This window comes from Adiantum capillus-veneris, chromosome 19 (assembly GCF_014529385.1).
Source record: "Adiantum capillus-veneris isolate H3 chromosome 19, ASM1452938v2, whole genome shotgun sequence".
Lineage (NCBI taxonomy): Eukaryota > Viridiplantae > Streptophyta > Polypodiopsida > Polypodiales > Pteridaceae > Adiantum > Adiantum capillus-veneris.
This window is the reverse complement of record NC_140949.1, coordinates 2,337,016-2,362,455: the sequence shown is the minus strand read 5'-3', so window position 1 is coordinate 2,362,455 and position 25,440 is coordinate 2,337,016.

Sequence of the window (25,440 nt, the reverse complement as noted above, 5' to 3'; positions counted from 1 at the left end):
TCTGCATCCATACTTGTTTCCCTTGTTTTGGTAACCTAGATCTTTGTGCTGCCGTCGGTGACTTCGTATGTATGTAGTTAGCATGGTTTGCTTTTACTCGGTTGTTAGCCTTGGGTATCATGTTGTTCTTTGGCGGCACTCTTGCTTTTGGCTCTTTTTCCAGTGATTGCATTGTTGGCAGTTGATTATTGCGTGGTTGCTGAGTAAAGGCTATTACCTGTTGTTCTTGTGCATGCTGAATTTTGACTGCATCCGCATTCCAATCTATCTGCACATTGTACTCTTTTTGCCAAGGTTGTCCCAACAACATTAGGTGTTGTGTGCTTTCATCTTTGACTACATAAAATTTTTGTGGGTAAATATATTGATGTACTTGTACATGCAATATAGTCCAACCCAATGTTTTCAACGAGTGTGATGTACTACTTTCCAGCACTTGAGGAGTAGGATGAAGTTGACTTGTGGACTTGAGCTGTTGGTATAATCTGTAAGAGATCAAATTTGCTTGATCTCTAGAATCAAGCAATGCCGTCGATTGAACTTGATTGCTATCCACTTTGACTGGAATTATTGGCTCCACTTTGTCTTCATCCAACGTCGTTAGTCGAATGGCATTGATTCGCAATGGTGCTCCACCTTGTTGGTGTTGTCGTAGAAGTCTTCGTTTTGCAATGCATTCTTTTGCTTTTTCTTGAGCTTCTTCTCGTATTCTCTGTTTGTCCTTCATTCGTTGTTTTCCTTGATGGATTTGTTGAAGCATATCCTGTGTTAGTGGTAAATGATATTTCTTCAATAGACATCCACTAATCCAATTGGGCATTTCTTCACCTGCTAATGTAGCAAGCTTGACAGCTCCGCTTTGCGATAGATCACTAATCACAAAGGGTCCCATCCCTCGCTTTTTAAGTTTCTTGGCATGTTGCTTCAAAGTATAAACAAGTACATAATCACCTGTTTTGAACTCTTTCGTGCGCACATGCTTGTCAAAAAACTCTTTTTGTCTTCTCTTTTAGCATAGATCGAAGCTACAGCTCTCAAGCGGAGTTCATCTAGTTTTTCAAGGTCATCTATTCTTGAAGAGAGCTCATGCCCTGTCCATTCTAAGCGTGTTGCTACTCATAGAGTTGGAATTAAAAACTCTATGGGTAATATAGCATTTAGGCCAAACACCATGTTGTACGGTGTTGTTCCTATCGATGTTTTATAAGTTACCCTATATGCCCATAGTGTTGAGTGTAGCTGATGATCCCAATCTGTTCTTGACTCTGACACAATTTTAGTGAGAACCGTGCATAGTGTTTTATTTGTGGCCTCAGCTTGTCCATTTGCCTGTGGATGGTATGGAGCAGATTTCCTATGTATGACCATGAATTCCTCTAGCAGATATTCAATGACTTCATTAAGAGAATGTGTTCCACGATCACTGACAATTTCTATTGGTAAACCGTATCATACAAAAACATTCTCATACAAAAATTGTGCAGTGATCCGTGCATCTGCTTTTTGTGTTGCCTAGGCTTCCGCCCATTTTGTGAGATAGTCCATAGCCACAATGATATATTGGGTATGGGTACGATATGCAGGGGGTGAAATAGGTCCCACAAAATCAATGCCCCATTTTGCAAATACCCTTGCTCCCATCATTGTCCATAGTGGCATCTCATCTCTCTTTATCGGCACCTTGGAGCGCTGACATGCGTCACAACGCTTTACAAACTCTTCAGCATCCATGTGCAATGTAAGCCACCATATTCCTGCGGTTAAGACAATTTTTACCGTCTTATCGCTCGAAAAATGGCCTCCACTTATTCGGCTATGTGCATGTTCTAGAATCAGCAGGTATTCACTTTCACTTGCACAGATTCTAAGTTGATTGTCCTTTCCTCGCTTATAGAGTTGGTTCCCCATTAACTGAAAGTCGCGAGCCTATAGCTCTATTGCCCTTTTTCGTGCTCTTGTTATGTTTTTAGGAAACGTCCTGGTGGTTAAGAAGTCAATGATATATTGACTCCATGCAGGTGCAATGTTTACCTGAAACAATGTTGCGTGATCCACTGGTCATTTGGCACTACATATAGTACAATTGGTAACATAAGAATGTGCATCCGCATACATTGTTGGCCAATAAACCCCTAACTATTTCAATCTCTGGTGTGTTTTCACTATTGAACAATGAAATGCACAATCCTCGACATGTGCTTCTTCAAGGTAACACTCGAATTCCTCCAGATTTATACATAATCGTAGAATTTGGTCCGATCCTAGATGATACAGCCGTCCTGCAATCAACTGGAAGTTTTTTGTTTGTCGAATTATTTGTTGTTTGGATTTGTCTTCCATGCTATCAAACCTACCTCCAAAGGAAAGAATGCTAACAATTTCCTAAGACCATTTGGGTATCATTTCAATATTGAAAAGATAAGCATTTGGTATGTCATCATTTACTCCTTCAGGAGCTTCCCCGTTGTGTATCCTTGACAGATGATCCGCTAGTAGATGTGTTTTACCCTTTTTGACCACCACTGTGAAATCAAACTCTAGCAATATAATAAACCAGCGTACAATTCTCCCTGTATTGCATGGTTTATTTACCAGATACAAAAGAGCTTGATGATCTGTGAAGAACACAAACTTGTTTGCGAGCAAATAATGCCGAAATTTCTTTACAGCATAAATCATCCCTAACCCCTCTCTTTCGATGGTTGTGTAGTTCTTTTCCACACTGTTTAACTGTCGGCTTGCATAACAAACTGAAAAATCCATTGTTCCGTCTCTAGGTTGAGCCAAAATACTCCCGATTGCATATGCAGAAGCATCAATGTGAACATGGAATATCTTTTCCCAATCTGGTGCTTTAAGTACAAGTGCTGATACAAGGTTTTCCTTCAACTTTTGGAATGAAGTTTCACACTCCTCAGTCCAATCAAAATTGACTAGCAAACGATACAGAGGTTATGTGATGACCGCATATATGTATATGAATCTTCGATAATATCCGCAGTGTCCCATGAAGGATTGCACTTGTTTCGCATTAGTAGGCGTGGGTAGGTCTACTATAACTTACACTTTGTCTAGGTCAGTGGTTATGCCATTTCTTGAGACAATGTGTCCTAAGATGCGACCTTGCCCAACCATAAAAATACACTTTTCTAGGTTAAGACAGATTCGATATGTCCTACATTTTTCAAATACCTTTTGCAAATGGTCAATATGTTCCTCTCGTAGAAGAGAGTGTACACAAAGATCATCCATGTATATTTCTAAGAATATTCTCAGGTATTCTTTGAATGCGTGTGTCATTAACCTTTGGAAGGTAGCTGGAGCATTAGTTAAGCCAAACGGCATAACTCGATACGCATAAATTTCCCATTCTATGGCAAACCCTGTTTTGTGTTGATCCTCTATTGCAATTGCCAGTTGGTTGTATCCTAAAAACCCATCCAGAAAGGAATAAGCCCGTTTCCTGCCCACCCGCTCAAGTATATGTTCTATGATTGGCAAGGGATAATTATCCCTTATGGTGGCTGCATTTACCTTTTTGAGGTTTACACACACTCGCAGTTTCCCGTTCTTTTTGGGGACTACCACAATGGGTGACACCCAATCTGTATGTTCGATTTCATAGATGAATTCAGCTTCCATCAGCTTGTCAATATCCTCTTTGATTCGTTTAGCAAATGTGTCATTATATGTATAAGGACGTTATTTGCTAGGTTTTGCATCTGATTTCAAAGGAATTGTATGTTGACATATCGCTGGATCAACTCCTTTGAGGTCTTTGTAGGACCATGCAAACACATCTTTATACTTCTTGAGAAGTTGTGTTAGCCATTCTTCTTCTTCAGGCTCGAAATCGGTTGCTATATAGACCGGCTGAGGCTTTTCACGTGGTTCCGCGAGGTCTATCCTTTTTGTATTTTCTGGCCCATCGTAAGATCCCTTGTTGGTTCTTTCCCTGACTGGTGGTGTCATGATGATTTTTCTATCCTGGATGATAAATTTCCGATAGTGTGATGGTACATTCATGTTTCCTCTGACTCTCCTTTACCATCACTATCTTCTTCAATAGTCCATATCTCACGTAAAGACCGTTTCAGTTCTTGGTATTTCTGTTTACGTTCCAGTTTGGTCCACTCTTGGTCTTTTGTTGTTTCTTTTTTTTATTTTTGAGATTTTTGTGATTTTGTTTCTGTTTTATCTTTTCGTACTTGTTTTATTTCCTCTCGCATTCTTTCCCTTTGAACTTTTGAGAAAGTTCCTGATATTTGATCTTTTACACAATCCTCTTCTTTTACAAGCATCAAATAGTGAGTTTTACTTTTCATCCTGGGCATCAGGTTCTCTCTTACTTTGTTTCCTGCTCGTTTTCTCCTATAGAGTTCCTGGCATCTAGGGTGTTGATTAGCAAAGTCATAAAACTTGATATTCTATGTTTTCCCCCCACACTCACTTGAGTTGTCTGAACACTCATTATCTGCATCATTATTTACTTCCAGATGTTCAAAGGAGTTATAAAACTCTTCTTGTTCTGGTAGTTCTATCATCTCATCTTCTCCTGGTATAATGCTTACCATGTAGTAGGGTAGCATATCATAGCCATCCTTACCGCAAAATTTTGTTGTTGGACTATCTGTAATGGTACAGACATCCAATGTTGCTAGTATGTGTTCCCATTCTAGAGGTTCCAAGGCATCTTCAGTGAAAGGTTCCGGAATATACTCCTTGTCCTCAATCACTCTTTCGAAGACGCATTCCTCTCTTCTTAAGCTTCCACAATGTGAAGCTCCGCACATACATAGCTCTTTTTGTTGCCCCAACCATGCTGGGAGTTCCGATCCTGCTAATGTAGCTGAATCAAATTCTTCCACTGGTGTCTGGTTCATATCCTTGTAGCTATGGTCTTTCAGGTGTATTTTAGTTGTTGTCTCACCATGTCTGAGGTATATGTGGTCGTAACCCCAATCTTGGACCATCTTCAATTGTCGTATGAATGGTTTTCCCAAGATGATCTCATAATTGTTCTTTTTGTCGAAATCGACTATTGCAAATGTATGCTCATACTCGATTCCGCACGAAGTGACAATCACTTTTTCTAAGGGTCCTAGAGGCTTCTCCATGAACCCATCTGCCAATTGCAATTTCATTCTAGTAGCTCTTAAAGCTGGTTTTCCCCATTTTTTCCAGATTTCCTTGGTGGCGATAGCAACTCCCACTCCACTGTCAAGAATAGCTTTGGAAACTACTCCTTGGAATTCTACTGGTAGTGTGGTGTTTCCATCTTCTCCCTCGCAATACTCTCCAACCTTGTTTAATGGTATTGGCCTAGTATTTAGTTGAAGTCTGTCCAATTATCTGATCCCTTCTTGAAGCTTCGAGGTGGGGTCTTTCACTCCAAATTTTTCTAGGAATTTACCTACTGTGGTCCACATGTTTGGTCGTAACCTTAGGAGTTTGGCTAATGTGATTGTGCATGCCACCGGGGTGGACAATAACTCAATCAATCCTTGTGAATCCATTACTTTGTTAGAAGAAAGTCTTTGAGATGAGATTGCTCTCACTTCAGACTTGGCTTCATACTCTCCTAGGTAAGAGGGTAAAGTTTTCAGCGAGTCTGGTTGGCTGTGCCCTGAACTAATTGATCCTTGGTCTCCCCCTTGTGAATGTATATCAAAGTTCATTTGCGACCTTGCCTCAAATTCTTCAATAGGAGGTAAGATCTCATTCTTCTCTTTTCTTGTGCTATTCATGTGGTTACTTACCCTGTTAGCCTCGTTGGCCTCACGGATTTGCATCCACAGATCATCTAGACCGTTACAGTCCTTACCCATTTCTGTCAATGTTTTAGGCTGGAACCCGTCACTTGCCTCATCTGTTGTATTTGGCACTATGATAGGCTCTCCTCTGGACTCATAGACATTTGTGAGTCTTTCCTTCATTTCTACTTGTTCCTCTAAAGTTGGTTGGATAGGGGTTGGAGTTGGTACTTCATGCCAATTTGCAGGTTTACCCAGCGGGTCTTCCATCAATGCTTGTGTTGTTTCCATCATCTTTTTACACATTTCCAACCTTTGTTTTTCTATTTCATCATATAGATAAGTCATCCATCTTTACTCCTGGGTTTGGTTCTTTTTTAGTCTGGCTTCATAAGCTTTTAGAAGTGCATCCAACTGCTCATTTACCTTGTCTGCCAATACTGATCCTCTTGATCCTGCACTTTTGGGTTCTGCTATTTCCTTGGGTGCTATGGTTTCCGTGATGTGTGAGCTTAAGCTAGCTAGATCCTCTAACCGCTCTAATCTATCCTTTGTATGTTTTAACTCCTCGAATAGAGTTGTTTGCTCTCGTTCTTTCCTGGCTTTCATACGCGTCTTTCTAGCTTTCCAAGTGCTTCTCTGATTTTTCGTTTATGAACTTGGGGCATCAGTTTTTGGCTCTTCAATTATGGGTTCGTTCATCATTCTTTGAGCTTGGGGTCGTGTCACTGCCTGAATAGGTATGATTGTTTCATTTTTTGACCCTCCACTGAAAGGTACTATTTCTAGCATGTTCAAGGTGGTTTTTGCTCCTTTGCTCGGGTTTTTACGGCAGTCGGGAATCAAATGAGTAACTCCACACTCGGTGCAATATGCATTGACTCTAATGATTTCATCATGAGGACAGTCTCTTAGCCAATGGTCTCCACCACACTTGTAGCAGGGTCCCTTGGGTTGTTCAGGTGATCCTTGAGCTCCTCTTTGTTGGTATGCATGTCTCTGTCCGCCCATGCCTCCATTGGCTATGAACAACAATGTTCGTTCATCTAAGCTATATCTTCCTTCTCCTGCTGCCTGTGTAGTTGTTGGTGGTCCTGTACTTCCGATCATGCTCCATGGTTCTGGTGTCGAGGGTTCTTCCGGTATAATAGACAGAGTTTTCCGCATATCCATTGGGATCTTCATAATATGCATGCATAGGCACCAAGGCCTTCTCTTCTGATTTGGTTACGGTTGGTGTGTATCTTATATTGAATGGTCGTAATCCTGGTAGGGGTGGTTGTTGCCCCAATACTGGTTGTGGTCTTTCTACACCTACAGGTCCCGGTAGGTTGCCTGCTTGATACCTAGGCATTGGTGGGACTTGAGGAGAAGCTACCTGAGCTTGGGGAGCGTAAGGTCTCTCTCTCTCACACATATCCCTTGTTATAATAACATTCCTCTGTTCCATGGTTTGTCCATTTTTGTTCAATAGCACACCACTTGGGCTGTTTATCCTGGGGTTTGGCATACAAGTTAATCTTTTTTAGCACTTCCTCTACAAGATGCTCTTGGTTTACAGCTACTTCTCCTTTCAGTGCCGTCTTAGAAGACTTGCTTCCACTTTGTTGTAAAGATGAATCGTCGTCAAGGTCCTTGAACTCCCCCTCTTTGTAGACCGCACAATTTTCCACAAGGTAAAGAGCCTCCTTGGTTAACTCATTCAACGTCGTGCTCTGCTTCATATGTAAGTCCTTCTGGAGATCTGCATTCCTTAGTCCTTGGATGAATATAAGCATAAGTCTGGACTGAGTGGGTAGTTCTTCCACAGGGTAGAACTTTACATATCTTTTTAGTCTTAGGGCTGCCTTTCGTACAGATTCCCCATCTTTCTGTTTGAATTTATGGATTTGTGAGACGGTATTATGAGCTATCCCCCTTTGTGAGAATTCCTCGATAAATTCGTCAAACACTTCCTCCATAGACTCAAAGTCTCTACGCTCTACAGAGTCAAACCAAGTAGCAGCGTCATCCTCTAGAGTTAGTCCAAATCCTGTAAATTGGGTAGGGAAGTCTAACACCTCTTCAGCTCTAATTACGGGCACAAAGGCTACTACATGATCTCTTGGATCTCTGTTTCCTATGTATTTCTCGTTTACCCATTTTTGCACTTGAGAAGGTCTAATTCTACGATGGTCTACAAACCTCATCATTGGATCTCCACGTCCTAATCGATATACCTCCTCTGGTCTTCTGTAGTAGGCTGGTTTCTCTCCCAGTGGTGCTCCTAAGCCATAATTTCTAACAGTTCTTGCCAGAGATGGTTCATCTCTTCGAACTCATTCTATGGGTGGTCTTCCAGGCTCTCTTGACCCTTGAGTCTTTGTCTTACTCTCTCTTTGATACCTTGAAAAGAGTGGTGGTTCTTGCAAGTCCCTTAGCCCTCGTGCGGCGTGATAACCATCTCGGTTTTGGTCTTGTTCCAATGTTGCACTCTGTCGAATCCATGCCTGCAATGATGGCTGAGTTTGCTGGTTGGTTTTGGTTGTTGAATGTCTGAGGTCGGGTAGAAAGTGAGGTAGCGTCATACTCCTCTGAAAAGGGATTTGTTGACTTGCTAGGGGTGTAGGTAGCTCTTGGCACTTCGTCTGGGGTATATGTTGATGCTCCTGGAACTGTTTCCTTTTCTACCTCCTCTGGGAGAATACGTTGGTATTCTCGCCCGTATCTATCAACAAAAACTATATCCTTCCCATAGCAGCTTCATAAGAGAATAAGTAAAGAACCTTGTCTTTGCTTAATTCGTTTAAGTATGGCTCTTTGCAGCGAAAGTATGCGGCTATTCCCTCACTCCCATGCTTGTAGATTCCCACATTCTCATTATAAGTTGAAACCCTGGTTGTTTTCTTATCATACATAAAAATTACTCCAGGTCAATCAATGTTTGGTGGCGGTTCTTGAGCTTCTGAAACCATTTTCCCTTTCACCATGTTATCTCCATATCTGTTGTAATCTTCAGGGTTACTAAGTATCAGATAGTGGTTCCCCTTTTTGTCTCGAAATCTATCTGCATCATCATAGACTCAAATTATCTCCAATCAAGACCATATTAGGTAAAGTGGGAAAATCCCAATTCCCAGGTTGGACAACTTTCAATATATCATGTATAAAATATAGAGATTTTGTCAAAAATTTGAGTTTTCTTAAGGTCTCATTCCACTTTATGCACATACAATACACAATGAAAACAACTAAAATATCATGGTTTCAATCAATTGGATTATTAGGAGAGGAGTATATTGCATCCATTATCGTTGTCTATGTTCTAATGTCCTACCTACAACTTATCTCAACATGGAGAGCTTGGTTTCTAGGTCCACCACTTGTCCAAGTTAATGTAAAAGTGACTCAAGGTTCACAACTTGTGAAAGCAAGGATCCATTGAGGAATACAATCCACTTGGCTATTTTTCCTTAATTTATTGCATGTGACATTTAAGCAAGGTCCACTTCTAATCTATAACTTCTTAATTTGAGGCATGGGGCATACATAAAATATGTAGCATATGCTCTATTGCCTCATAGGAAGGTTGGTTTCAAGGTGCACTTATCCATGCTAGCCTATCTTGGAGAAATGATGGAGCTTTCTTCTCTCCTTGTTTCAATGGAGACTAGCTTGGACAAGTGGTGGACCTTTGCTTCTCTCTATGTTTCAATAGAGTTAGCTTGGACAAGTGGTGATCTTGGAACAAAACCCCCATGTAAAACATATCATGGGTATTCCAAGTGATTAGAAAGATTACCATTTAAGATATAACCTTATAGGTTGGACAACTAGATCTTGGCTTGGAGAAATGGTGGACCTTTGATTCTCTCCATGTTTCAATGGAGTCTATCTTGGAGAAATGGTGGAGCTTGCTTCTGTCCATGTTTCAATGGAGCCTAGCTTGAACAGTTGGTGGACCTTTGCTTCTCTCTATGTTTCAATAGAGTTAGCTTAGACACGTGGTGGATCTTCAAAATAAACCAACTACTATCAATGTTGCCTAGCTTGGACAAGTGGTGGAGTGTTTCTCTACTCCATGTTTCAATGGATCTTAGCTTGGACAAGTGTTGGACCTTAAAACAAAAACCCCATGTACAACATAGAATGGATTTTCTAGATTTCAATGGAGTCTAGCTTTAACAAATGGTGGAGCTTGTCTTCATCCATGTTTCAATGAAACTAGCTTGGACAAGTGGTGGACCTTGTAACAAACCCTCCCATGTACAACATATCATTGGTTTTCTAAGTGATGGGAAGGAATACCATTCAAGATATAAACTTATAGCTTGGATAAGTAGTTGACTTTAAAACCAAATTCATCATAATACAATGAAATACAGGTCAACCAATTCCTAAATCTTGAGACCAAACCTCCCATGCTATTAGAGATAATATATTGGATAAGTGGTGGACCTTCTATTATTTTCCCATGCTTAGTTTAGACAACCGGTACACTTTGCAGCTATAAAGGTTGGACGAGTTGTGGAGCCTTGTTTCTATCCATGTTTTAATGGATCCTAGCTTGGACAAGTGGTGGACCTTGGAAAAAAGCTTCCATGTACAACATATATGAGGTTTTCCATGTTTTAATGGAGCCTATCTTGGACAAATGGTGAAGCTTTCTTCTCTCCATGTTGATTTTGGAACTACCTTAGACAAGTGGTGGAGCTTTTCTTTTCTACTCTTCATAATACAATGAAGTATATGTTGGTTACATGGTGAATCTTAAGGCCAAACCTCCCATTTTACTAGAGATGATAGGTTGGACAAGTGGATCAACCTTCTATCATTTCTCCATGACTATATTGGACAATTAGTAGACATAACATCTCTCTATGTTGTCTAGAGATGAGCTTGGACAAGTGATGGACCCTGCTTCTCTCTCCCCTTGGTTTACTAGTTTGAAGACTCAGTATATATACTTTCTTAGATCTAGCTTGAACAAGTGGTGGACCTTGCATCCACAATCTTAATTCAGTATAAAAAAGTATATGAAAAAATAACATAGGAATCTTGGTTTGAAGGTCAAGCAATTAGGTTCCAAATGCACATAATAATATATTTTCCACCCATATTAAAAGAAAGTTAAATATGCAAATAATAATATATTTTCCAAATGCACATAATAATATATTTTCCACCCATATTAAAAGAAAGTTAAATATGTTATTACCAAATTGACAAAGGTAACGTCCAAGAATTATATCTTTCCATCTTGTCAGATCTAAATCTTCATCAAGGCGACATGCATGTATACATCAACTTTCAAGCCATTCAAGAATACATGCACTTAGATTCCATAGTTTTGTTTTCAAAGTCTTTTAGATTCTAAAACTCTTTCACATAAAGTATGTAATGACAAAATTCTTGAAGCAAACATTTGTGCCCAAGAAAAAGATCCCTCTCACATATTTAAAGTCCATGAATTCTCTGATCCACACTTACAAGTTTTATTTTGACATCAAACATCAATTCTTTCATAGTTCCAAATAAATGCAACCTCGATATGAATTGACAAAAAATGAATTTCTTTTACTATATGACCCAACATAGGCCCCAATCAAATAAAAAATGAGTCCCCAAAAATTTGGGTGCACTCTAGCAATACATCAGAGTCCCCTTACAATAGGATGCACTCCAATAGTACATTGAAGTCCCCTTAGAGTAGGGTGCACTCCATTCAAGTGTTCATAAAATTGACACACCTTTTATAAAAAAAAAAAAGACTATATCAAATTATACAAATGTTGAAAGATACACACTAGAATAAAAAAAGCATCTTATAGCCATATTTATTCAATGCTTTCGTGTTGACAAGTACACACCAAGGACATAATTTGTCTCAGAATCACTATACTGATTTACAATTGTGTTATATGTATAGACTCTCTTATCTCTTGCATACAACCATCCTACCAACCATGGAATTATGGTTCTCTGCAAGAAGTTTTGAAGTTGCTCGGAAGTTTGCCTCCACATCTTTGGAAATATAAGATATGTCCCTGGCATGTTCCACATCACCCTATATGGAGTGTCATCAAAAATTAAGGTATTGTTTGCATCCAAATCCTCAAATATCTTCCAAATATCACTCAGATTTTTGTGATAAACCCTTGTAAATCCTAACATGATATTTGGATTTTGGCAATTTTTGTTACTCATAAACACCTTGAACTTGGTATACTGCTCAGGAAAACACTTTTGTGTGATGCGTTGCACCCTTGTTAAGTTATAGCAACTCCATATCCATAGCTCAAAGTATTCAGCACAAAAATCCAAAAAACTTTGTGCGTCTGGTCGCACCACATGATAAACTTCATCTTTGTCCTCCACAAGTCGCATGTGTTGAGCCCAAGATGGCATAGAATCTCCATGTTTCATTTCAACTGTCTTGAGAAGTAACCCCTCTAGATCCAAGATAAGTACTCTTTTGATGTCCTTGAAAGCAAGTGGTAGGTGATAAGGAGGTGATTCATTCCTTGGACAAGGTCTTGGAGGAGGTTGGATGGGTAATTCAATAGTTTTCTTCAATTTATGCCAGCATATAGCCAATCCATTTTTCTGTAATGGTTCTGAAATTAAAGAACAAGAACACTTAATGCAAACACAACAATAGACATGATTTTTACATTGTCTACCCTAAGGTTTTATTAGATACCAAAATCCATCTATGATCTACTCATTAATAGAAAGAAAGTCAAATTAAAATCCTGACTCTTTTTTATGCTACACTCTCTCTTAGTCTCAATACCATGGAGTTCAACTAGATTTAAGTCAACTAATAACTACTACTTGTTGTTAAAGGTATGCTTGAAGTGTATAAGGCTTAACCAATGCTCTAGTGTAGAATGGGTATTTAGGTCTCAAGGTCTACCACTTATCCAAGCAAAGATCCATTTAGATATGGAAACCCAATTTTTCTTAATATAATGATATAGAGTGGACAAGTGGTGAATCCTGAGACCAAGCCACTCATGCTACTAGGGATAATAGGTTGGACAAGTGGTGGACCTTGAATGTAAACCCCCCATGTACAAAGTATCAGGGGTTTTGGGTATTTCAATGGACTCTAGCATCTTGGAAACATGGTGGAGCTTACTTCTCTCCATGTTTCAATGGAGTCTATCTTGGATAAATGGTGGAGCATCATTCTCTCCATGTTTCAATGGAGCCTACCTTGGACAAGTGGTGCATGTTTGTTTCTCTCTATGTTTGAACATATCTAGCTTGGACAAGTGGTGGACCTTGGAACAAAATCCCCATGTAAAACATATCATGGACATTACAAGTGGTGAGAAAAAATACCATTCAATATATAACCTTATAGGTTGGAAAAGTGGTGGACCTTAACACCCAATTATTATTAATATAATGACATAGAGTGGACAAGTGGTGAATCTTGCGACCAAACCTACTAGGAAAAGTACGTTGGACAAGTGGTGGACCTTGAATGCAAACCCCCCATGTACAAAATATTACTCATGCTACTAGGAATAATTTGGTATTAAGGTCCATGTTTCAATGGAGCCTAGCTTGGAAAAGTGGTGGACCTTTGTTTCTCTCTATGTTTCAATAGAATTTTCTTGGACAAGTGGTGAACCTTGGAACAAAACCCCCATGTAAAGCATGTCATGGGCATTACAAGTGGTGAGAAAAAATACCTTCAAGGTATAACCTTATAGGCTGGACAAGTGGTGGACCTTAGCACCGAATTCCTCTTATTATAATGACATATAGTGGAAAAGTGGTGAATTGTGAGACCAAACCTACTAGGGATAATAGGTTGGAGAAATGGTTGACCTTGAATGTAAATCACCCATGTACAAAATATCATGGGTTTTGCGTATTTCAATGGAGCCTAGCATCTTGGAGACATGGTGGAACTTACTTCTCTCCATGTTTTAATGGAGCCTATCTAGGAGAAATGGTGGAGGTTCCTTCTCTCCATGTTTCAATGGAGCCTAGCTTGGACAAGTCGTGGACCTTTGTTTCTCTCTATGTTTGAATATGGTTAGCTTGGACAAGTGGTGGATCTTGGAATGAAACTCCCATGTAAAACATATCATGGGCATTTCAAGTGGCGAGAAAGGATACCATTTAAGATATAACCTTATAGGTTGGACAAGTGGTGGACTTTAACACAATATAATGACATAGAGTGTACAAGTGGTGAATCTTGAAACCAAACCACTCATGCTACTAGGGATAATAGGTTAAACAAGTGGTGGGCCTTGAAATAAAACCCCCTAGAGTGTTTCAATGGATCCTAGCTTGGAAACATGGTAAAGCTTGCTTCTCTCCATGTTTCAATGCAGCCTATCTTGGATAAATGGTGCAGCATCATTCTCTCCATGTTTCAATGGAGCCTAGATTGGACAAGTGGTGGACCTTTGTTTCTCTCTATGTTTAAATAGAGTTATCTTGGAAAAGTGGTGGACCTTGGAACAAAAACCCCATGTAAAACATATCATGGGCATTACAAGTGGTGAGAAAAAATACCATTCAATATATAACCTTATAGGTTGGACAAGTGGTGGACCTTAACACCCAATTATTCTTAATATAATGACATAGAGTGGATAAGTGGTGAAATTGGGACCAAACCTACTAGGGAAATAGGTTGGACAAGTGGTGGACCTTGAATGTAAACGCCCCATGTACAAAATATCACTCATGCTACTAGAAATAATTTGGTATTAAGGTCCATGTTTCAATGCAGCTAGCTTGGAAAAGTGGTGGACCTTTGTTTCTCTCTATGTTTCAATAGATTTATCTTGGATAAGTGGTGTACCTTGGAACAAAACCCCCATGTAAATCATGTCATGGGCATTACAAGTGGTGAGAAAAAATACCATTCAAGCTATAACATTATAGGTTAGACAAGTGGTGGACCTTAACACCTAATTCCTCTTAATATAATGACATAGAGTGGACAAGTGGTGAATCATGAGACCAAACCTACTAGGGATAATAGGTTGGACAAGTGGTGAACCTTGAATGTAAACCCCCCATGTACAAAAAATTATGGGTATTGGGTATTTCAATGGAGCCTAGCAACTTGGAGACATGGTGGAGCTTATTTCTCTCCATGTTTCAATGGAGCCTATCTAGGAGAAACAGTGGAGGTTCCTTCTCTCTATGTTTCAATGAGCCTAGCTTGGACAAGTGGTGGACCTTTCTTTCTCTATATGTTTTAATAGAGTTAGCTTGGACAAGTGGTGGACCTTGGAATGAAACCCCCATGTAAAACATATCATGGGCATTTCAAGTGGTGAGAAAGGATACTATTTAAAATATAACCTTATAGGCTGGACAAGTGGTGGACTTTAACACATATTTCTTCTTAATATAATGACATAGAGTGTACAAGTGGTGAATCTTGAGACCAAACCACTCTTGCTACTAGGGATAATAGGTTGGACAAGTGGTGGACCTTGAATGTAAACCCCTCATGTACAAAATTATGGGTTTAGGGTATTTCAATGGAGCCTAGCTTGGAGACATGGTGGAGATTGCTTCTCTCAATGTTTCAATGGAACCTATCTTGGAGAAATGGTGGATCATCCTTCTCTCCATGTTTCAATGGAGCCTATCTTGGACAAGTGGTGGATGGAGTTAGCTTGGACAAGTGGTGGGTCTTGGAACAAAACCCCTTTGTAAAACATAGCATGGACATTACAAGTGATGAGGAAAAATATCATTCAAGATATAACCTTATAGGTTGGAAAAGTGGTGATGGACCTTGATAAGTGGTGAAGGATACCATTTAAGATATACCCTTATAGGTTGGACTAGTGGTGGACCTTAACACCCAGTTATTCTTAATATAATGACATAGAGTGGATAAGTGGTGAATCTTAAGACCAAATCACTCATGCTACTAGGTATAATACGTTAGAGAAGTGGTAGACCTTGAATGCAAACACCCCATGTACAAAATATCATGGTTTTAGGGTGTTTCAATGGAGCCTAGAATCTCGGAGACATGGTAGATCTTGATTCTTTCCATGTTTGAATGGCACCTATCTTGGAAAAATGATGGAGGTTACTTCTCTCCATACTTCAACGGAGCCTAGCTTTGACAAGTGGTGAACCTTTGCTTCTCTCTATGTTTGAATAGAGTTAGCTTGGACAAGTGGTGGACCTTTGCTTCTCTCTATGTTTGAATAGAGTTAGCTTGGACAAGTGGTGGACCTTGGAATGAAACCCCCGTGTAAAACATATCATGGGCATTTCAAGTGGTGAGAAAGGATACCATTTAAGATATAACCTTATAGGTTGGACAAGTGGTGGACCTTAATACATAGTTCTTCTTAATATAATGACATAGAGTGTACAAGTGGTGTATCTTGAGACCAAACCACTCGTGCTACTAGGGATCCTAGCTTGGACAAGTGGTGGACCTTGGAAAAAAGTCCCCCTGTACAACATAGATGAGTTTTTTCATGTTTTAATGGAAGAGAGATTCGACAAATGGTGGAGCTTGCTTATCTCCATGTGGATTTTAGAACTAGCTTGGACAAGTGGTGGAGCTTTGCTTTTTTACTCTTCATAATACAATGATGTATAGGTTGGTTACATGGTGAATCTTAAGGCCAAACCTCCCATCTTACTAGAGATGATAGGTTGGACAAGTGGTCAACCTTCTATCATTTCTCCATGCCTATAATTAGACAATTAGTAGAACTAGCATCTTTCTATGTTGTCTAGAGCTGAGCTTGGACAAGTAGTGGACCTTGCTACTCTCTTCCCTTGGATTATTAGTTTGAAGACTCATTATATATACTTGCTTAGATCTATATAATTACTCATTAGTTAGGTTACAAGTGGGTATGTAATTTGTTAGCCTCAAGGGACTTTGAATATTGAATAGTAAGACCAAGTGCTGGTTTGAAGATCTTTTGCTTATCTAAACTAGACTCTAACTCAATAATAAGTTTCATAAGTTCCACGAATTGTCCTATCTAGGCTCCAAAAGAGTCTTAATTGGTTTGTGCTAGATTATAACTTCCTTGATGGGGTAGAATCCTAGAAAAATGAGGCACTATAAGTTTTACCTTAGCTCAAATGGATTTTTCACTTAAACTCGACTGCAATTTGGCTATCTAGTCTTTGTCTCGATGGAGTTTAACACTAGATACATAGTAGTGATATTTAAGCTTCATGTCTCTTCACTTGATCGAGATATGAGACCATACTTTCAAGGTCACCACTTGTCTTACCTAAAGACCAATGTGAGACATGGGAGCAAGAAAGCCATCCGATATTGTTTTAAGGACTATTACATAGGCAATCAATAACTTAAGTAAAGAAAAAAACTTGGATCTTTCACAATTAATAACTTAAGTAAAGCCAAAAAGACTTGGATCTTTGACAGTTTTTTTCAAACTAAAAAAGCACAATCTCATGCTAACAAAACTATAAATCACAATTGAAAGGTTTGAACAAGAAAAAGATCAACAATCTTAATAAGACGGATACTTTTCATTTCATTTGATGATTACAAACTAAAATAAAGTCTCTCAAGAAATTGATAAACAAAAAATGTAGGTGACTGCTTCATTATTTTGAGCAAAAATATCAAAATCTCTATTGATTGAGCTCCATCTAGTAGTATCCTTTGTAAGATCCTGCAAGAAGGAATAAAAAGAAAGATTTGTTAGATACCATGCACATGAGTGTTCAAGCATGTGTATCAAGAATATATGACATGTCACTAGTACCTTAGGGTTGCTTTCTATCCAGCCTTAGAAGATTGTTCTCAGCTTTCACCTTATTTATATAAGCCTTTGCTGTGGTTGCCTTCAAAACTCCTTTTGTGTTACAACCCAATTGCCTAGCTAAAGTGGTCAATTGTGACGCCTTCATGCTTTCAATGGGTGTACGCTCCTTTGCCAAGATCTCTTGTATTTGGGCTCTTCTCATTTCATTGCGGTGGCTTGTGTCACTTGCATCTTCAATGATAGTTTCATCTCTGTCACCTTTTGCAGGTGGTATTCTTCTTGTAAAGAACACCTTAGCTGACCAAACATCATTTTTCTGCTTCCAATACTCCATGATTTGTTTGTATTCACTATCATTTGTCACTATAGGTTGTCCATAACGATTAGAAGCAATTAAATCACGCACATCCCTTCTCTCATCAAGCTGAATCAAGTATGGCAGTAGCTCCTCCAAGAGCATATTGTCAACCATCTTCTCAGCATCAAATTGTGGTGGAAAAATGCAATTGTTTGCTGGTGAAATACATCCCTTGTAAGGAGAGTCATCAATAAGCACTGTTCTTTGTGGATCACATTCAAACCCCATGGCAATTTTGGCTAGAGGCTTGAACATTGCCTCAACGTTTGGATTGTCGGGTCTAAACAATTTTTGAGTTTGAGCGGTGTAGCAAACATCTTGCGACCAAATTGCAAAGAAAGGCAATGTATCCTCAGCTAAGTTGTTTAGTGCTGCAAGGATTTGATACACATTATTCCTAGTAGCTGTCGACCAAATTGCAACATTAAACCTTTGTAAAATAGTCTTCAAGAATTGGATGCAACCTGGCCTGAGTATAATATATCTTTTTGAATCCATTTGCACTGAGTTGTGGTGTGAGGATGGTTGAGGGGAACGTTTCAACAATAGACCATTTAAATCCAATATAATTGTAAGCATGGATTTCTCAACATCTACGCTACATGACGTAGTACCAATTGGCAATAGCTCGTGAGTGGACTTTTCAGTCTCTTTTGATGTATGTTGCATTTTTGAAGCATCGATTTCTTGGTTCTCATTATTGGAAGCTTGCTCAAGTTGCACAACACTAGACTCTAGTATAGAAATATCATCCATCTTGGGCACTTTAGAAACCATAGAATCTATGGATTCTATAGTTGTTGACTGAACCATAGGAGCATTATCCATCCCAGTTTGTGAATCTAAGAAAACACACACACAAATGGTATCTCAAAACCACTAGAATTTTATTCACCATATTTATATGTAGAACTCCTAGTAAGAAATTTATTTAAGGTAAAGTCGTTGTTAGAATCCTTGCAACCATTTTCAGCATTCGTACACCAAACACCACTTGTCTAAAATACAATCTACTAACTCAACATTTTCCATCCTACACTTTATTAAAGATGAGTACTTAAAGTGAAAACTAAAAGCCACCCTTGTTGAGGAAACATGGATACAAGGTCCACCAAATGTCCAACCTAGACTACAAGAAAATAATTAGAGATTTGGCTTAGATTTGGATTCAAAGGCCACCACTTATTCAAGTAAGATAACTCCACTTGTTTAAGACAGTAATGTTTGAAGCCCCACCACTTGTCCAACCTAGACATTGATTAAATTTTGGTAAGATTTATCACAAATCTAGAGTAGAATCAAGATTCTATGGCCAAGGTAGTCAAATATGTTAGACAACACACAAAGCATAAGAGCACTCTAGATTCTCGTTGAGCATAAACTAAACAATAATCAAATGTTATATTCACTTGAGATTTCATCCATGAAAAATGAAAATGATGCATGTACTTGAGATTTCCATCCATGTACAATACTTTACAATGTCAAGTAAAGTTATAGTCAGCAAACAACTCTTCTCCTGCTTCAACTTGACAAATAGTCTCAATGCATACATGGCCATATTCTTCTGACTTGATGTGTGAAGAGGTGCATTTATGCCAAGGTGGCAAATTTGGATCAAATGTATAGCGTACGTTGGGACAGACATTTGTACTGTGAGAACTATTTATATAGCCCGACACGTTTCCTTCTTCTACACAACCAATAATGTATGATTGATCTTCCTCTTCTTCTATGTTTGGATCCTCTAGAAGAGAATATTTATAAGCTCTTGGAAATATTTTGCATATCTTTTTCCAGTCTTGAAATCTATACTTATGCCCTCCATAGTTTAGAATAGTCAAACCACTTTCCAGGGTAGTATGCACAAATAGCCCATAACCAGCTCCTTCAATACATGAAAGTCGCACTTCAAAATCCACACCGTTAATATGGAAAATTACATCTTTGGGAATAGGAAAAGTTGGTGTCCCAAAAGGATCTTCATGCCAATCATAGTGTGAAATACATCTAGTTTTATATCACTTAACTCCTTTGTGTCTGCAAAAAGAAGAAAATATTATGCATAAAATAATGACAATATCAAAGAAAGATATCATTATTTTATAGTCCAATAGGTCCATTGTATGGAAGACTTAGAGTGCCTCTTACATGGTGCCTCCAAGGTTTCCAAAAAATAAAATCATTGGAAAAAAAAGGCCACTGTGTCTCCAATCTATTGCCCATTTGAAGCATAGAGAGAACCAAGGTCCACCACTTGTCCAAGCTAGACATGGAGCATTGACACAAGATCCAACACTTATCCAAGAACCCTATAGTATATGTGGTAACATGGGATGCATTGATGCAACAAAAGTAGTCTAGCCTCCTCATCCATCTCTTTTTTCTTGTAGCCTAGAGGGATTAGTTTCAAGGTCTATCACTAGTCAAAAACTACACATAGAACATTGATACAAGGTTCCACCACATGTGAAACCTATCATCTCTAGTAGCATGGATGGTTTGATATCAAGGTTCATCGCGTGTCCTACCTATACTCTATTGTAGCATATAGATTCTGGTTTGGTGGTACTACACTTGTCCAAACTTGGCTTGTTGTTGATATCTGGAGGTAATCAAGGGTCCTCCACTTGTCCAAGTTAGGCATATAAAACAATTGCAAGGTCCACCATGTGTACAACATATGATTGATTATAGCATGCATGGTCTTATTTCATGGGCAACCATCTTCTCTCCAACATGTGTCCAACCTCGGCTCCATTGAAGCATGGAGAGAAGCAAGGTCCACCACTTATCAAAGCTATTATTTTCTCCCAGTGCTTTCAAAACCCATAATACGTTGTACATGGGGGGGGGATTCTTGTTTCAAGGTCCACCCCTTGGCTAAGATTGGATCCATTGAAACATAAAGAGAAGCAAGCTCTACCATTTGTCCAAGCTAGGAGCCATTGAAACATGAAAACCCCATAATATGTTGTATACGAGGGGTGTTTTTCAAGGTCTACCACTTGTCTAAGCTATGGTCCATTGGAACATGGAGAGAAGCAAAGCTCCACCACTTTTCTAAGCTAGGATCCATTGAAACATGGAGAGAAGCAAGCTCCATTGTTTGTCTAAGCTAGGCTCCATTGGAACAAGGAGAAAACAAGCTCCACCACTTGCCTATTATTGCATAGAGATTCTGGTTTGAAGGTCCACCACTTGTCCAACCTTGCCTTCATGTATGGAGATAATCAAGAGTGCAATGCTTCTCTAAGCTAGGGACATAAAAGAGTTTCAAGGTCCACTACATATACGATCTATGATGGGTTGTAGCATGGGAGGTTTCATTTTAAGGTTGACCACTTCTCCAGCTCCGCTTGTCCAACCTCAGATCCATTGAAGAATGGAGAATAAAGGTGTACCAACTCTCCAAAATAGGCAGGACAATCTCTATAAAACCCATGAATTGTTAATATATGCTATGCTGTGGAGTTTTGTTTGAAGTTCCACTCCTTATCCAAGCTACAATCCATTGAAGCATGGAACTAAGTAAGATATATCTCTAGTCCAAGATAGGATCCATTGAAACATAGAGAGAATCAAGGTCCACCACTTGTCCAAGCTATGCATGGGTAATTGATATAAGGACCACTACGTTTTCACCTATACTATGCTCTATCATGGATGGTTTCATATCCTACCAATTTTCCAACCTATTTAGTAGGTTGTATTATGGGGGTTTGGTTTCAAGGTACTTCACTTGTCTGAGGTGGGTTCCATTGAACCATGGAGAGAAACTATGTCTACCACTTGTCCGAAATATGCTCCTTTAAAACATAAAAACAAGGTCCACCACTTGTCCAAGCTAAAGTTTCTCTCCATTGAAGCATGGAGAGAAACAAGGTCTACCACCTGTCCAAAATATGCTCCATTGAAACATAAAAGCAAGGTCCACCACTTGTCCAAGCTAATATAACAAATGGGTGTTGGTTACAAGGTGTACCACACTTGTCTAAACTAGTCTTCATGCAAGGTCTACCACATGTCCAAGCTATATGAGCTTGTTTTGAAGGTCTACCACACCTCTTGAAATTAGGATCCATGTAAGGTCCACCTTTTGTCAAGCTATGCATTTAATGAGTACTAAAACTAAGTAAATTGCAGTACTTAAATACCTTTCCAAGCTCATTAAGATTTTGGTCTCTAAGGCCGGCCACCACCACATGTCTAATCTATGCTCTAATTGATTACTTATGCTATTTCTCTCAAAGTCCAAACATAAGCTCCCTTCTAGCAAGGTTAGTTTAAATTTAGGCTCCAGCACCTGTCTAAGCTAGGTTCAATTTATGAAGCATCACCATTTAACCATGCTACGATCTAATGTATCATATCAAGGGGGTATTGATAAAAGGTCCAAAACTTATTGAGTTCAAGCTCTTAAGTAATTAAGTCTTTGTGAGTATTAAATGTTTTAGTTTTAGTCTACAGATCCACCATTCAAAAACTCAAGTAATTTACTATTTACATTCAAACCTTGAATGCTTGAGATAAAAAATACAAGCTCAATCAATACTATATAAAGCAAAATCTAACATTAAGAGTATCAAATCAGTAACAAGAAACACTAACATGCACAAGAAACTCAAAACATACGTGTCTCCATTTCCAAAAAGTCCTCCATTGACAGAGGATGGTGTTGTTGTTGTTCTTCTTCTCTTTGTGGAGAGCACTCCTCTGTAACAGGCACAATGTCGCCTGATTGCGAAGTGGATTGTTGAAGTCCAGCCCATTTTTCTATATCTTCATGAGACTTAACAAAGTCTAGCAGCATGGTCTCCATGCTTTTTGCCTCCTCCACACTATCAATTAAGCAGATGACTTCTTTTTTCTGTTGTATTCCTTCTTGTGCAACCAAGGAGCCATCACCAAAAACATCAACAAGCTTGCGGTCTTCAAAACAATATGTACGAATGTAGTGCTTGACCAAAGCTCTTTTTTTGGCCTCCAAATATTGCAAATCTGACATATCGTTATCTGCTACTTGAAGAAGAGAACAATCAATTGGCATGGGATGTTCCTCTGATCTTCTTCTCAGGTCTTCAAATGCATTGCCTTGTCCCAAGAAGGCAATAACTGTTAGGAATTGAATTGCTCCTTTGCAAGGAGCTGATGGAAAGTGATGCAATGCACCACAACAATGGTAGCTCAAATTATCTCCCATGGCGTGAAAGGCACATTGCAATTTTGTGAAGTTAGTGAAATCCACAAATGCAAGAAAGACAAATCCAGGATCTGTTGACCCTCCAGCAATAGCCAAGATCCCATCCAAAGCATTGTTAAATGTCTCCTCACTCCACTTCAAATTGCCTCCAACGTTTTTTGTCATATCTAAAACACATAAGCCAATAGGCACTTTATTATTGAAGTGGCGCATCAAGTAGAGATTGCCTTCCATTTGTAGGCTCACCACATAGATTGACCATGGCAAATCTCTAGGCTCAGTTTTCTCCTTTTGAAGGTGAATTGCCCATTGCATGTATTTTATTGCTCCATCTGGAAAAGCCATTTTCTTTGTTCCACGCGTCAAACTAGATCTGATCCATTCCTCGCATAGCATTAAAATTGTTTTATAAACAACATCATTGATGTTATACATTTTGACCACCTCCTCCCAGTCTTTACATGGTGAAGACTCATTCAAATTGTTGAAGCCTTCAAGAAGTGCATCTTGAATCAATTTGTCTTGCTTCAACTGCTTGATTCGATCATACATGTCAGTTGCATCACCATCCTTTGCACTCTTTGACAGTAAAATCTTCTCATCTCTAATCTCTTCTTGAATAGTCTTTACCTCTGATTCCTCAAGGCCACAAAGATATCTAAATACAGTTGTTGGGGGTTTCTTATTCTCCTCTTCTAGATTTTCAATGATTTCTATCCAGCAATCATAAACTAAATCAGAGTAGGTGACCATGTGTGCCTGTTTAGCAATCCAACTTGCTGCTGCACTCATTCTTGCCAATCGAAGAAAACCCTGAAAAGAAATAGAGAAATAATTAAACTATTGAGCAAGATTTGTTAATTAAACACTATCAAAAAGACAAAGAAAATAACTTACATCCCATCCGGCACGAGATGCATGTCCCTCTGCAATTCCACTTGCTGCCTTTGGTGGTCGTCCTGCGAAGATCCATTGACTCCGTAAATGTCTCAATATTTGGCTGTAAGGTTGCTTGACATACAATGCCTGAGCCTCCTCATTTGCAATGGCAGATATAGCAGTTGCAACAAATGGAGGAGCATTCACAACAATGCGAGCCTTTCTAAATTTATACACGCTAATCAGTCTTTCAAAGATCTCTTTGTTGTTTTGTTCATTGTGAAGCAAAACTTTTGCAGCATAGATTGAATGCTGCCCATCAAGAATCCAATAATGATAATCTTTAATTTTTTGCTCCTCTACCTCTTCTACTGCCAAAGGAGTCCCCTTCTTTGATTTTGCATTTCGAACAGGCATCAAATATGCACATGCTGCAGGCTTGGTCGTACTCCGTGAAAATCCAAATAACACACTTTCAGCGTGTTTTTTATCCATAATACGTGCATTATAGTGATCAGGAGCAAGCCAACAATTTTGAATAGGGATATCAAATTCCCTATATTGGAAAGGAAAATAATTTATGTACTTATTCATTCCACCTGTATCTTTTTCTTGTCCTTTCATGGCCTCAGCTTCTAAAACATCTGGATCCACAATTCTCATCTTTGACATTGAACCCTCTGTTGATGAGGATGCCAAAGATGCCTTGTCTACATCCAAAATGGAGCTAGTTCGCTTAGCTTCTACTTTCTGCACTTTTGCTTGCTTCTTTGTGGATGGTGGTCGTGAAGCTTTCACCTTTTTTCGTTGTAGTGTGGCAATGATGGAGCTTTGAAGTTGATCTGCTGTGATATTTGGATTTGATTCTGCAAACTTCCATCCTCGAGAAAACATTGTCTCTTCTTTGTTTCTAGACATGCGCTCCAATGCATATGCTCCTGGAGATAGTTGAAATTCTAGATTCATTGGAACTAGAATGTCAATGCATTCCACCTCTGGATGACTATCAACTACAGAGACAGATGCTTCCACAACTTGTCCAACATCTTCAAACAAGCTGTCATTATCCTTTTTGGCAATAAATAGATGCACCTTATGAAATTGTGCACCCTCTATACCATGTATGTCCAAATACCATTTCCTAAGATCATTGCAAGTATAGTCAACTGAGACAGCAACCCTTGCAACCTGTTTTTTTGGAGCCATCTTTCCTGAAACAAAAAAAACCAAATGTTATTTTAACATATACTTTTTTGTAATGGATTAAGTTTGTGTGAATACAAGTTCCACCACTTGTTCAAGCTAGATCTAAGCAAGTATACATAGTGATCATTTAAGCTAGTAAACTAAGGGAAGGGAGAAGTAAGGTCCACCACTTGTCCAAGCTTAGCTCTAGACAACATGGAGAGATTGGAGGTCTACTAATTGTCTAATATAGGCTAACTATATTGAAACATAGAGAGAAGCAAAGGTCCACCACTTGTCCAATCTAGGGTCCAT